Source organism: Microcaecilia unicolor, chromosome 2, assembly GCF_901765095.1.
Source record: "Microcaecilia unicolor chromosome 2, aMicUni1.1, whole genome shotgun sequence".
Lineage (NCBI taxonomy): Eukaryota > Metazoa > Chordata > Amphibia > Gymnophiona > Siphonopidae > Microcaecilia > Microcaecilia unicolor.
In genome coordinates this window covers 533,908,957-533,924,102 of record NC_044032.1, presented here as the reverse complement: position 1 = coordinate 533,924,102, position 15,146 = coordinate 533,908,957, and positions in this window count along the sequence as shown.

The following is a 15,146-nucleotide window of genomic DNA, read 5'->3' as shown; positions in this document are numbered from 1 at the left end:
CTCTATTGGTTGCTGGTGGAGGCCCAAATTCTTTTTAAGTTTTGTTTACAAGGTATTGAAGGGCTTGGTTCTGCTTTACATGTATCTGATGATTAATTTACTGTCTTTGAAGTACGATACTCGCAATAGTTTGACTGTCTTTTCCATCTTACAAAGGATTATGCTTTAAAAGAAATTTTACAGTTTTAATTTCTTACCAGGCCTAAAAAATCTGGAATTCTCTGCCAACCTCTGTAATCTTGTTATCAGGTTATTTACTTTTCGGTAAATCCCTTAAAGCAGTTTTATTTAGCAATAATGGGCCCCTTTTACCAAGCTGCGGGAAAATGGGGCCAGCACTGGTGTCGGCGCATGTTTTACAAATGTGCCGAGGCACCCTTTTACTTCAGCTGGTAAAAGGGAAGTCTCGATTTCCAACAGGAAATGGCTGGACGGCAAGTAAAGCACTTGCACAGCCATTTCGGGGGGAGCCCTTACTGTCACCCATTGAGCTGGCAGTAAGGGCTCCCGTGTTAACCCGGCGGCAACCGGGCAGCATGCGCCACTGCCTGATTACTTCCGGGTATACTCCGGCACTACAAACATAAATACATTTTTGTAGCACTGGAATTGACGGCGCACTAGGGGTGGGAAGTACCACCGGGCTGCTGCGGTAGTCCGGCAATACTACCTGTATAGCGAGCGGTAAGTCCACGTTGGACTTAGTGCCGCTAAGTAGAAGGAGCCATTTGTGCTTTCTATGTAGCTCAACTATATAAGTACATAAGTACATAAGTAATGCCATACTGGGAAAAGACCAAGGGTCCATCGAGCCCAGCATCCTGTCCACGACAGCGGCCAATCCAGGCCAAGGGCACCTGGCAAGCTTCCCAAACGTACAAACATTCTATACATGTTATTCCTGGAATTTTGAGTTTTCCAAGTCCGTTTAGTAGCGGTTTATGGACTTGTCCTTTAGGAAACCGTCCAACCCCTTTTAAACTCTGCTAAGCTATCCGCCTTCACCACTTTCTCCGGCAACGAATTCCAGAGTTTAATTACACGTGGGTGAAGAAAAAGTTTCTCCGATTTGTTTTAAATTTACCACCCTGTAGTTTCATCGCATGCCCCCTAGTCCTAGTATTTTTGGAAAGCATGAACAGACGCTTCACATCCACCTGTTCCACTCCACTCATTATTTTATATACCTCTATCATGTCTCCCCTTAGCCGTCTCTTATCCAAGCTGTATAGCCCTAGCCTCCTTAGTCTTTCTTCATAGGGAAGTCGTCCCATCCCCGCTATCATTTTAGTCGCCCTTCACTGCACCTTTTCCAATTCTACTATATCTTTCTTGAGATGCGGCGACCAGAATTGAACACAATACTCAAGGTGCGGTCGCACCATGGAGCGATACAACGGCATTATAACATCCTCACACCTGTTTTCCATACCTTTCCTGATAATACCCAACATTCTATTCGCTTTCTTAGCCGCAGCAGCACACTGAGCAGAAGGTTTCAGTGTGTTATCGACGACGACACCCAGATCCCTTTCTTGGTCCGTAACTCCTAACGTGGAACCTTGCATGACGTAGCTATAATTCGGGTTCTTTTTTCCCACATGCATCACATTGCACTTGCTCACATTAAACATCATCTGCCATTTAGCCGCCCAGTCTCCCAGTCTCGTAAGGTCCTCTTGTAATTTTTCACAATCCTGTCGCGATTTAATGACTTTGAATAACTTTGTGTCATCAGCAAATTTAATTACCTCGCTAGTTACTCCCATCTCTAAATCATTTATAAATATATTAAAAAGCAGCGGTCCTAGCACGGACCCCTGAGGAGCCCCACTAACTACCCTTCTCCATTGTGAATACTGCCCATTTAACCCCACTCTCTGTTTCCTATCCTTCAATCAGTTTTTAATCCACAATAGGACATTTCCTCCTATCCCATGACCCTCCAATTTCCTCTGTAGCCTTTCATGAGGTACCTTGTCAAACGCCTTTTGAAAATCCAGATACACAATATCAACCGACTCCCTTTGTCCACATGTTCACTTCCTTCAAAGAATTGAAGTAAATTGGTCAGGCAAGATTTCCCCACATAAAAGCCATGCTGACTTGGTCTCAGTAATCCATGTCCTCGGATGTGCTCTGTAATTTTGTTTTTGATAATAGCCTCTACCATTTTCCCCGGCACCGACGTCAGACTCACCGGTCTATAATTTCCCGGATCTCCCCTGGAGCCTTTTTTAAAAATGGGCGTTACATTGGCCACCCTCCAATCTTCCGGTACCACGCTCGATTTTAAGGATAAGTTGCATATCACTAGCAGTAGCTCCGCAAGCTCGTTTTTCAGTTCTATCAGTACTCTAGGATGAATACCATCCGGTCCAGGAGATTTGCTACTCTTCAGTTTGCCGAACTGCCCCATTACGTCCTCCAGGTTTACCGTGAAGTCAGTAAGTTTCTCCGACTCGTCCGCTTGAAATACCATGATTGCTCTTTAATGATTGTTCGTATCTTTAGACTGGATTCCAATGATAATTGTAAATGCCCGGTTTTTATGAACTGGTTATAATTTTGAATTGTAATCCACTCCGAACCTACTTTAAGGTGTTGAGGGGAATGTTTCTCTAATGTAATGTAATCAATGCAGGGGTGTGGACTCTTACAGACTAAGACATTCAGGAACTATAACTGTGTGTATGGGTAAGAGTACTTGTGTACATTTCGCTCTGTGGATTGTGCTGGATTTTTAGAGAAGAAGTGCACATCAGCTGTGAAAATTACCCTAGGGGAACTATGCATTTGTATTAATACCTACTATTTTGGGCACACTACTTTTCCAGATTAATATACATCCTTATATGCAAATCCCTTCGTATACTCTATTCTCAAGAAGACCTCTTTAAACAGCAAGTAATCTTACCCGCTGTAAGAATGTGCATTTACCCGCATATCAGGCAAATAGTTTTGTAGCAGGTGCTGCTTTAGCTGGGGATATGCCTTTGAAAGTTACCTCCCTTAATCACATTAATCTATTTTCCATTTATTAGTTCTTATATCCCACATTATCCAAATGTTATTTGGTTCAATGTGGCTCACTGTAAGCATGATTCTACTTAGAACTTTAGCTAAAAAACTATATGTGAGGGAGTGGAGGAGTAGCCTAATGGTTAGTGCAGCAGGCTTTGATCCTGGCGACCTGGGTTCAATTCCTACTGCAGCTCCTCCTTGTGACTTTGGGCAAGTCACTAAAACCCTCCATTGTCCCAGGTACAAAAACTTAGATTATGAGCCCTCTAGGGACAGAGAAAGTACCTGCATATAATGTGTACAACACTGCGTATGTCTAGTAGTGTTATAGGAATGATTAGTAGTAGTAGAGTGGGTGATATACGACTGGGTTCCCATAAAATTACTCCCTCACTGAGGCTGAGAATGAGCCACATTAGGGTAGGTAGAGTCCAGGGAAGAGGAGTGGCCTTCAGCAAATGTTGCTGCCCTGTGTTTTTCAGAATCAGAGACCTCAGTAAGTAAGTAGAACAAATTTCCTTAGTTAAGAAGTGAGTATTTACTGATCCTGTAGAGGCTTGCCAGCAGCAGGCTACAGGAACCTTCAAGTTAAAGAGAAGTGACTACATATTGAACTGGTGGAAGCCATATCAGAGACAGGCTACAAGAACCTTGAAATAAAAGAGAAAAGTAGCGTATATTGATTTGTGGAGCCTTGTCAGGAACAAAACTGAAAGGAACTCTAATAAGAGTTTGCATTGTTTGGTTAAAGTATCAAGCATACCCTAACCTCCCAATCTCTCCCCTCCAATCCCCCATGGTCAGAACCCCTCACACACAACTGCAAGTCTCTGTTTCAAAATCCCAACCTTCAACTCATAAACCCCAACCTTCAAATCAAAATCCCACCTGATGACACATAACCCCAACACATAAACCCCAACTCCAGAACCCTAACCTTTCCCAACTCCCTCAAATTCATCCACCCTGGGATCTACCTGGAGATCAGCATTAGTGGTCCTGTGGCTTTCAGGATTCAGTGATCCCCCTCTTCTGCCACCCAGGTTAGCACCAGGATTCAAAATGATGACAGTGACTCTATTGGTGCTACTGCCAGGGGTCATCCTTCCATGTAAGAATTAAATCAGGAGGGGGATCAGACCTGTGAGGGAGGGTTGGATCAGGGGGGATCTGAATCTGTCACTGGAGAAAGTGGAGGTTTCAGTAGAGATTACTTATTTGTGGCGCTTTGGGGGGCAAGAATGGGTGTACCACTACAGGTAATTGAACTGTGTGTTAATGCACACCCACCATGTTACATGCCTAGACCGATAGCATGGACAGTCAGCGCTATTGGCCAAGACATAGAACACAATGGCTGTGAATTAACTATGTGGTAAATGCAGGGCACAATCAGGGCAAACCCTCTGCATCTACCACATAGGTTTTTCATTTACTGCATGTTATAATTTGCAAAACATTGTACTTTTGTACAAGGGCCTGTTTGTTACTAGCCAAACAGGTCACTACTGATGCATTAATGGACCAGTCAAAGCAGCTTATCTCTCCACCAAATTAGAAGCAGAAGATGGGGGGGTGGGGGGGGGGGGTGGAGGCTAGAGGAGGTTTACATTTCCAGAGGAGACTATTTTATTGCGTCTTTTTGCTGCTATTTTGTGTTTTGTGGCTCATAAGAAGAGATGGTAGTATAATTGTAAGCTTCCTTGTCATCTATACCAGACCAGTCCAGACTAATGGGTTGTGTCCATCTACCAGCGGAAGGAGACAGAGAAAATAGAAGGAGACAGAGAAAATAGTTGCCCCTTAAGAGTATCGTGCAGCCTGGAATGTTCAGTATTTTCTCTGTCTCCTAGCGGATGGTGGATGGATCGTGCAGCTGCTCTGGATTGCTGACTGGTAGCTCCTGTCCTGGATTCTTCTGGTGACAGTGGAGCCAGGGGTGTGCTGGTAGCCATGTTGGGGCTAGTTTTAGATGGTACTCAGTGGTCCTGATTTCCTCATCTGCCAGCTAGGGTGATATCCAGTGACCCTGTTTCTCTCCCCTCCCTCCCCTGGCTGTCTTTCTAGAAGAGTGATGGTTGATTGTGGCATGGAGTAACTTGTCTCCCCCCTGGGGTTCTTCTCTTCTCTTCTGTGGTGGTAGGTATATCTGAATTTCTGCCTCTGTGGTAAGCCTTTATATATTCCTGTCACTAGTGAAGAAGGTTATTTAAAAAAAAAAAAAAAGGAAACTTTGTTTTTCCCTCCTTTTCTGCCGCTGAGGTAAACCTTTATTTATTCCTGTCACTAGTGAAGAAGGTTGTTTAAAAAAAAAAAGGGAAGAAGAAAGTTTGTTTTTCGTTCTTTTTCTGCCTCTGAGGTAAACCTGTCACCAGTGAAGAAGATTGTTTAAAAAAAAAGAAGAAACTTTGTTTTTCCTTCTTTCTCTTGCATGTTACATGATTTATTTTCCTGCCTTTGGCAATGCATTTTAGGGGGCCGCTTGCAAAGTTTCTTTGATTTTGAATGGCCAGCGTCTGAGTCTGATCTTGGACCCTTCCGAGCTGGTACCAGTTGCTTTGATTTTGATTTTTTTTTTTTTGTGGGGCACGGCCGTGTCTATCACAAACTACAGACCGTTCGGTCACTGCTGCTTCAGGTATCTTGCTTGAGATGCCCCTGCTATTTGATTCTTGTTTTGGCAGTAGTTTTTCCCCTCTTCCTTAGGAAGATTCTAGTTCTGTCGTCCCCATGGATCCCTCCTGTCTTCTCTGCTTTGTCTGCAGGGTACTTTACTTCTAGTGGGGGTCCGAATTGCCCTTGGTGTGCAACTGCTAGCTCAAATCCCTCTTCTGAGTACCCTCGGGAGCGCCATTCATGCCAGTCTTTTGCTTGGACTCTTTATGGGAATATGCCTTTTGAGGACTAGTTTGCCACAGCTCTTCCTTGCTTCCCTTGCTTTCAGGCGGGAGTTTTAGCCTGGCACAGGCGGATTTTGCCTTTTCTAGTTTCAGGCACCTCTCTCCTGGCACATTGGCACTCCTTCCATTTTCTGTAAGGGGCGCAGTTCTTTCCTGCTGAGCAGATCTATTGCTATGCATCTGGATTATCACCTCTTCGCTCTGCGCTTTCTCTACTTTTCTGCAGGGAAGTGGTTCTGTTTAAGGTATGGAATTTGACTCTCCCTTATCTGGTTTTTCCCTCAGTTTTGGTGTTAGTGGCCAGCTTCCTCTTTGTTCTGGCTTGGTGAGAGTTGTTTCTTCCTCACTGCAATTTGCTCCCTATGGTCTGAGGATTCCAGGTCTGTGATGCGTACCTCCCTCTTGGTGGGAGTTCTTTCTCTACATTTACTGCTACTCCATATCGGTTGCCTAGGACTGGAGCACAGCTCCTTACCAGTGTCAGAAGCGCAGCTCCTTGCTGGCATCCGGAGCGCAGCTCCTTGTTTGCGTGTGGAAAGCTGCTCCTTGTCTGCATTTTATACACAGTTCCATTGCTACTGCAGCTTCAGTTCTGCAGGTACCTCTAACATTCAGCTCTTTCAGTGGGGCACTGCACATCCTCTGTCTGTTACTCTCATCTTTTTCTCTGCTTGTTCAGCGCATTTCTATCTTTGCCAGAGGTGTGCAACTCTTTTTCTGCCCGTGGTGCGTGGCTCAGTTTGTGTGCTTTGAGTGCAAATCCATTTGTTCTCGTTGAGCAAGGATCCTACTCTGCCAGATGAGCGCAGCTTCGTTTCTGTCCCTTGACCACAGTTCACTCTCTGACTGTGGAGCGTATTTTCACCTTTGCTTGTTGTGCACTGTTTCACCTTGTCAGTCAACCCCAGCTCTTTTCTGCGGGTTGGATACAGTTACTTCTCGGCAACTGTGGCATACAGCAGTTTAGATTGCTAGACAAGGCTGTCTTGTCTTCTGTTAGCTACCATTCCTGTGCAACTTTTTCTTGCCGTAGCCTCTTGGTGGGTGGCGAGAAGCTTCTCTATTGCTGGAGTTTGAATTCGTCTCTGCTCCTTTTGTGGCTACTTGGCACCTTGGGGGTCTTTTCTCCACAGTGTGGCTCTCGACTCTCTTTTTGTCTCCTTTTGTTCTCATGGCTTTTGTTCTCATCCCTAAGTCCAGAGTGAGCTGGCTGAGCAGTATTCTTTCTACGGTTGTGCCCTGGTATGCTGCTGCCCTTTTCTTCATGGTTCTCCTGAAGAGACTAGTGCTCAAGTTAGTTGGTTCTCTTGACTCTGGAGTCTCTTCTTGTTCTGTGGAGTTTGATTCTCTCACTAGGCGCGAGTCTGGGTGGTTCTTGGGCCTTGCTTCCTTCTATGAAGTGTGGCACACCTTTTGGGGTTGCATACTCCTAGTACTTGTTAGGGTCGCTTCATCTGACCATCTTGGACTCAGGCAGGCCGGCAGGTTTGGGAGTTAGTCCTGCCAGGGTTTGGAGAAGTGAATCCTGGTCTAGGAGAGACAGTTCTTCTCCTTGTTGCTCGGATACGACTGTTGCCTTCCTTCCAAGGGGTCCTTTGGCATGAGTATCTTTTGCTGCTTCTTTTGCTACTCTCGGAACAGGGGTACATAATTTTCTTTTGCTCAGGACGTTTGTTTTACGTCCTGCGGCTTCAGTTCCTTTTCTAGTGTCTAACTCTGTTCCAATTTTGTAGCCTGGTGGTTTGGATATTCGAATCCTTTTCTGCTGATCGGTTGTTTGCTGTGTGTATAGCCTTGTTGATTTTTCAACCTATTGCGTTCTTCTTTTCTCCCCCCCCCCCTTTGGGAAACTGCTTTGCTACATCCCATTAGTCTGGACTGCTCTGTATAGATGACAAGGAAGGAAAAATTATGTTCTTACCTGATAATTTTCTTTCCTTTAATCATACCAGACCAGTCAAGATGCCCTCCCTAGCTAAAGTCTGTCAGAGGTGTTGTTTCCTTTAGGTATCCCTGGCTGTTCCACAACGCTTCAATACGGGTGGGATGTCCTATAGCACTGCCTACTTCATCTTCACTATTCAATCTCCTGTCTCTTGGTTGTTGTGCCAGCTCTGTATGACTCCTGTTACTTGAGATCATTTAGTTTCTTTCCCCAGATTCAGGGTAGATCTCTATGTGCTTGGGCAAGCTCAGTATGGACCATTCCTTTCCGCTTACTTTACTGTGAGGGGAGTTGCAGTTGCCTTTGGCCAAGCAGGAACGTGAGGTTCTGCATATTGGCTCCAAGAGTTTGCCTGTTTGGTATTAACTGTATTTTCTTCTAGACTTCAGAGCACCATTGCTTGGCTATTCGAAATACTGAACATTCCAGGCTGCACGATACCATAAGAGGCGGTTTACTTGGAACTATTTTCTCTGTCTCCTTCCGCTGGTAGATGGACATAGCCCATTAGTCTGGACTGGTCTGGTATGATTAAAGGAAAGAAAATTATCAGGTAAGAACATAATTTTTCCATGTCCAGAGATGGCAGCAGCATAACAGCAAATGCTTAGCTCACTCCCCGTATCGGTGTGCACATACCAGGTGACATGTGGCTTCCATGTACCTCAGTTGCTTTGCAGTCATATGTACAATTTTTAAGATGTTTATGAGCAGTTTATAAATAGTTTTGTATTGTGCTTCGGAAGTAACCTGGTTGATCTCAAAGTGATTTGCACCAGCCACAAAACAGCTCCTGGCCATGTTAAATCGCCTATTCGGGGCAGGCACTAATTTTTAGCAGCACATAACCTGGTTAGTTCCAAACTAAAACTGGCTATGTGGGAGCATTCTGGGGGGGGTGGAGTTGGCACATGGCAGTTTAAATGCCAATATTCAGCACTCAACCGGCCAAGTTAACCACATAAATAGGACTGCATAAAAGTCAGTCCTATCTTTATGTGGTAACCCATAGCGATTAAGTGCTGAATATTGCACTTAGTGGGTATTTTACTAAGCAATGTAATGTGGGTTTATCGCTCGCCAAACCGGAAGTACCACTGGGCTACCACAGCAGCCTGGTGGTAGTTTCCATCCCCAGTGCATGCCATTTCCGGCAATACAAAAATATTTTTATTTTTGTAGCATCTGTATTTACCCAGTGGTAATCAGTCAGTGCCGCGTGCTGCCCAGCCGACGAGTTAGCAGGGTGCCATTACCTCCACCTTAATGGGTGGCAGTAAGTGCTTCCCCCTGAATGGACATGTGGCAACGTGCTTCACTTGCCACATGGCAATTTCTTTAAAAAACAAGATCCTGCCCTTTGCCCGCTGAGGTAAAAGGGGGCCTCAGGTGCGCATCAAAAACATGCAGTGACAACCAGTGCAGGCCCCCTCCCTCTTGCTGCAGGAACCCAGAAATTCAATCCAGTGCCCGGCATTGAATTTTTTAATTTAATGCCGGCAGCATTAAAAATAAACACTGATCACTGCTGGCCCAATATCAGGCCCCAACTTTATTACTGGCTAATGTGTACAAATATTTTGTTTAAAAATTCTTTTTAATGTAGCTTTAAATAATCTTCTGCAATTGCTTAATTGTCAAGCATCTTTTTCATACTTTTACTTGATCTGTTTCATTTTCTATAATTTAAGTATCTGTTAAACTATTTTCCTTTTCAGATGGTCAATTTGTAATGAGCTAAGTTATGTGAAATGTTCAACATGTATAGAAAAGATATTCAAGTTAGCTAGAAGGAATGAGAAATGTGAGAGTTTTTTTAACAGGATTGTATAAGGATTGTATAGTTTCAGAACAGTGACCCCTACAGTTGTGTTGTCGTGACAGGATATTTTGTCATGTTTGATAATGCTTCTGTCTACATAATTAGATTTTTACATATACCTTGAACTGTGCAAAGAATGACATCTGCAGAATGCCCTTAAATTAATGACATGTTACTAATGAAGTGGTCAACTATTGGATGGACTGTTCAAGTAATTGGAAACCACGAGAAGCTCTTCAGTAGAAGTCTCTAGATGTCTTCATGCGAATCCCCTGCCTGCCTGGTGGGCCTGCCCGAGTGAATCCTTCAACAGTATACAGACTGCTGTTTCACCATACCTGAATCACCTACAATGAAATTTTAAGTGACTTTGAATTCCCTGATTTCTAGCTGCTTACATTTTAAAACTACACATTGTGGACTCTTTTCCAAAAGATTTTATTCTTGTTACTGAATTATCCCTTTATATCGTAAGCTGTTTTAGGCATTGCTAATGTTATACAAATGTTCACCGTGCTAGGGAAAATTTTTATATTGCTGTATAACATCCGGTATCAAAAGTTTAGTACAACAGTTAATTGTAACTGCTTTACGTAAGAAAGAACCTACATGCCCCTATGTCCTGTATGAACACCCTATAGCTGATACCAAGCTTATTGGCTGCAACAAAAGATGTTCCTAGGTATGATCCAAAAACACTATAACTCAACAGTGCCTTCATATATGATCTAGATCTATTACACCCAGAAGTAAGATAATGGCAAAACTATTATCTTGCTCATAATTAAAAAACTATTATTTGTCCATAATTATAAGACTACTGCAGGTTAAGCAGCAGACCCTTCGTATATAATGTAGGCCTATAACACCATAGCTTAGCCTTGCAATACTTGTAATTATAATGCTCCTGAGTTTGCAGTAGTTATTCATTATTTGGCCAATATTAATCCTTTTAATGCTAAATGAAATATTTGTTCCTATTAAACACCAGTTTTTAGCTATATTTACACATTCAAAGTTTGACTAATGATAAACTTTGATTTGAAAATTTCTTTCCCCGCCTTCCAACATCAGCTTGTAATCATGATATATAATTAATTTCAATCATATGCACTCAAACCTTATTGATCCCCAGAACTTAATTGACTTCACATATTTCCAAGTCTCGCTCCGCCCTAGAGGGTGGGGTAGTAAGATAGTTAGGCCCCTTGGGTTGGTTATGATTAAAAGGGGAATCCTAACGCTGCCATTTCATCCAGCATATAATTATGTATCACATACTGACTCTTGCTATGGCCTTGTCCCCTCATCATGACAGAGCACCCCTGTCACCTCATCCCTATGCATCCCCCCCCACAGGACTCTTAAGAGCCATCTGGAAAGGATGGCCACACCCACACTAATAGTCATGTGTGGCAGCCCCCCCTGGGAGGCCTGGGCAAGAGGGGAATGAAGAAATATGCTAGCCCTTGCTCTCAGTAAAATACAGGCAAATGGCTCATAATAAGAGCTAGGCTTCTTAAAATCAAATCATCTCTGATACAAAAGAGAGCTAGCTTGTAAAATCAGAGATCACCTTTTGACACAGTTACCTTTCATTGTAAGCAAGGCTGAGCTGGCAAGGGAGGGGGGCATTTGCTCTGAGGACTGGCACCTACAAGACGACATGAGCAAGAGTTTGCTATGGTGTGTAGAGATAGTACTGGGTCAACTGCACCCTGGGTGAGAACATCCAGGGAGAGTTTGGGGAACATGCAAAGTCATCTAATAAGATGCGCTCTGAGCATATCTTGTTTATACTTAGAGATTGATAGTATGTGAAGTCATTTTGATCGACTGATAAGGTCCAAGAACCCTGGTGACAAAGCTGGGTCCATTGAAATTAATAGGGTGAAAATAGTATAAAAACGGGAGTCAGAAGGGTATTAGATCAGAAGAAGAAGAAAGCAGAAGAATCCAGAAGGTCAGAGAGAGAGAGACGAGGACGTGTCGTGGACTGCTGTTCAAAACCATACGAATACCTGTTTTGCCTGTACTGCTATTGGTGAGATTATAATAACTAACTTTCTTATCCCAGTGAGTCCTTCTGATTATGGAGTTTTTTAGATCCTGGGACTGTGTAAGAGCAGTCTGGGAGAGGATGAGGTCAGAATAGGTGGGGGAACACGAAATTATAAACCCTTATTGTTAGTAAACTATACTAGCATTTATTTGTTACTGTTACTGATTTTTGTTTGCTTCATAGGAAGTCTTCATCTGAGGACCCAAGAGAAAGGAAATGACCTTCCTGAGGAAATGATATTGTCCCAGAACGCTCATCTTTGGAACTCTGAGTATTCCACTGTGGAAGAGTGTGCTACGAATTTAAGGACAAGAAATTTGGAAGCACCAAAAACTCATTCTGTCTTGCATTGCGAGGAACCAAAAGAAAATTTTGGATCTTTGGTAACAGAATGAGCTAACTTTGCCATCTCAAGGAGGGGACTGCACTGATTGATCTTGAAAACAGCTATCATAGTGATTCACCAATATCTCAATATGCATGCTTCTATGGGTCATCAACAAATGCAGTTAAATCAGGCTGGCTGGATAACTTTCACCTCAAGGGTATGTATTGTATTCTTTGCATTAATGTATTTCAAAGTTACATAAGGACAGTTAAGCCTACTGTCAAAGAAGGATCCAGTGTTTGCTTTTGGGGAAACACAGAAGATTGAGTGGGGCAAGTGATACATTTTTGGCTTTAGGGTTATATGGGAAATAGGTATAGAGGAGAAGATTCTATGCTAGGTTCAACAAGCTGAAGCCAAATGAATAGATGACACTCCTTCTTTTAAATGTTGGCACATATAAATGTAGCATGTTTCTACTTATGTCATTGGTGCTCCAGTTAGAAAACATGTTAGGCCCACAAAAGGACAATTCTATGAAGGAGTGCCTACAATTAAGCACCCTGGTGGGTGTGAGGTAGGAGATAATTCTTTCAGAGAGAGGCTGCCACCAGCTCCAGACTAACCAATCCTTGCATCACACATGATCCACAGATTCCCCCTTATCTACCCTGCCACCCACATAACCCATTTGTATGCATTAGTAACTGTGCACCAAAAAGTACGTGTACACACACTATCCATGTGGTCTACTATTACTTATCATTTCTGTAGTGCTATAGATGTACACAGCTCTGTACACTAAACGTGTAAGAGAGGCAGTCACCACTCGACAAAGCTTACAATCTAATCAAGACAGACAAGCAGAAACAATAAGGATAAGGGAATTACTTTTGGGGGGGAATGATAAAAACAGACTTGGGTACTGAACCAAATGAATGGTGTTAGGAGTTAACAGCAGTCTCATAAGGGTGGACTTTTAGCCAAGATTTGAATACGGCCAGAGAGGGAGCTTGACTTACTGACTCAGGAAGTCTATTTCAAGCATGTAGTGCAGGAAGTTAAAAGGAACAGAGTCTGGAGTTGACAATGGAGGAGAAGGGTACAGAAGAGAGATTTACCTGATGAATGAAGTTCCCAGGGAAGAGTGTAGAGAGAGATTAATGGATAGGTACTGAGGAGCTGCAGAGTGAATGCACTTGTAGGTCAATAAGAGGAGTTTGAATTGTATACAGAATTGGATAGGGAACCAATGAAGTGACTTGAGGAGAGGGTTAATGTAAGTGTGGCGACACTGGCAGAATATAAGTCGTGCTGCAGAATTTTGAATGGATTGATCTAATATCTAACTCAAGTTTAAAACATAAACTCCTGGCCCTCATGAAAAATATTTGGACATAGTTGTCCCCAACACTCCAGAAATAATTACCATTGCTTCTGTCCTCTCTTCAGCCACAGTTGATCCATCTGTGTAAATTGGTACAAAACATAACACTGCTGCCCAAAAAAGGGGGTTGTTTTGTGGTTCATTCGGGACAGCAGAACAGATTATTTTCCCCTAACAGCCTGATCCTCCAGAAGAACATCCCTGCCCATTTTTTTGACCCCAAACTTCGCTTGCATCATTAAAAAGATTTACCCTTGGTTGCATGCCAAGCTGCAATGCAAAGACCTTTCCCAAAAGCTCTGCCCATCCCTCAGAAACTCTTGCACCTTGGGGCCATGCCCAGAATGTGGGACAACACACACATGCAGCCTTCCACACTTTGCAGTCTGAAATGGCAACACATGTGGCATGAGAAGCCCACAGTCAGTGAATCATCTTATATACCATATCTCTCAGCGCAGGGATTCTTCTCTGACCAGCCTGCTTAGAATGTCTTTCCTAGTAACATTTAAATTCTCTCCACGTTCCATGCAGCTTCCAGCAATTCATAGTCTACTGGAACCCCCAAATTGTTCTCTTTCCAATCCTCTGAGTAGCTATGGACCTAGATGTACACAAACATCTGATCCCTGAAACCAAATTGTCTCTTCAACTCCCCGAAGATCAGCATCCTATCTTCAGCCACTAGCTGCTCAGTTTGCACAATGCTGTTTGCTCATGGAGCAAAAACTAATTTCTCCTGAAAAGCTGATATATGGATGGCTCTGGTGAGTGATGTAACCTGCCACAAATCTGCCCTTAATTCTTATCAACTACTTGAAATACGTCTGACCTTTTTAGTGCAGGTGGCAGCATTCCTGGTCTTTCATAGAGTAGATACCTGAATGAGGAAGACGGAAGCCAGTTTTCTCTCATATTCTAGGGGATGTGAAATCAGAAGTACCAAATAACTTCAGAGACTGGGAGTTTGAGGACAGTGCTGGGCAGAATTTTACGGTCTACGTCCTGCAAATGACAACCACAGATAGGATGGAGTGGCCTTCGACAGCAACTCAGTAGTTGGAATGTAAGGACAGTGCTGGGCGGACAACTATGGCGCCATATCCCCCAAAAGGTATAGCGGAATTAGAAAAGTTTCAAAGAAGAGCGACCAAAATGATAAAGGGGATGGAACTCCTCTCATTTGAGGAAAGTCTAAAGAGGTCAGGGCTGTTCAGCTTGGAAAAGAGACGGGTGAGGGGGAGATATGATTGAGGTGTACAAAATCTGATTGGTGTAGGACGAGTAGAAGTGAATCACTTTTTTACTTGTTCCAAAAGTACAAAGACTAGGGGACACTCAAAGAAGTTACATGGAAATACTTAACACAAATAGGAGGAAATATTTTTTCACTCAATGAATAGTTAAGCTCTGGAACTCTTTGCCAGAGGATGTAGTAACTGCAGTTAACATATCTGGGTTTAAAAAGATTTGGACAAATTCCTGGAGGAAAAGTCCATAGTCTGCTATTGAGACAGACATGGAGAAGCAATTGGTAGCATGGAATGTTGGTAGCATGGTAGCAATTGCCCCAGAATTTGGTTAGCATGGAATGTTGCTGCTAATTGGGTTTCTGCTTGGTACTTGTGACCTGGCTTGGCCACTGTTTTGAAAAAGGATACGGGACTAGATGGACCAT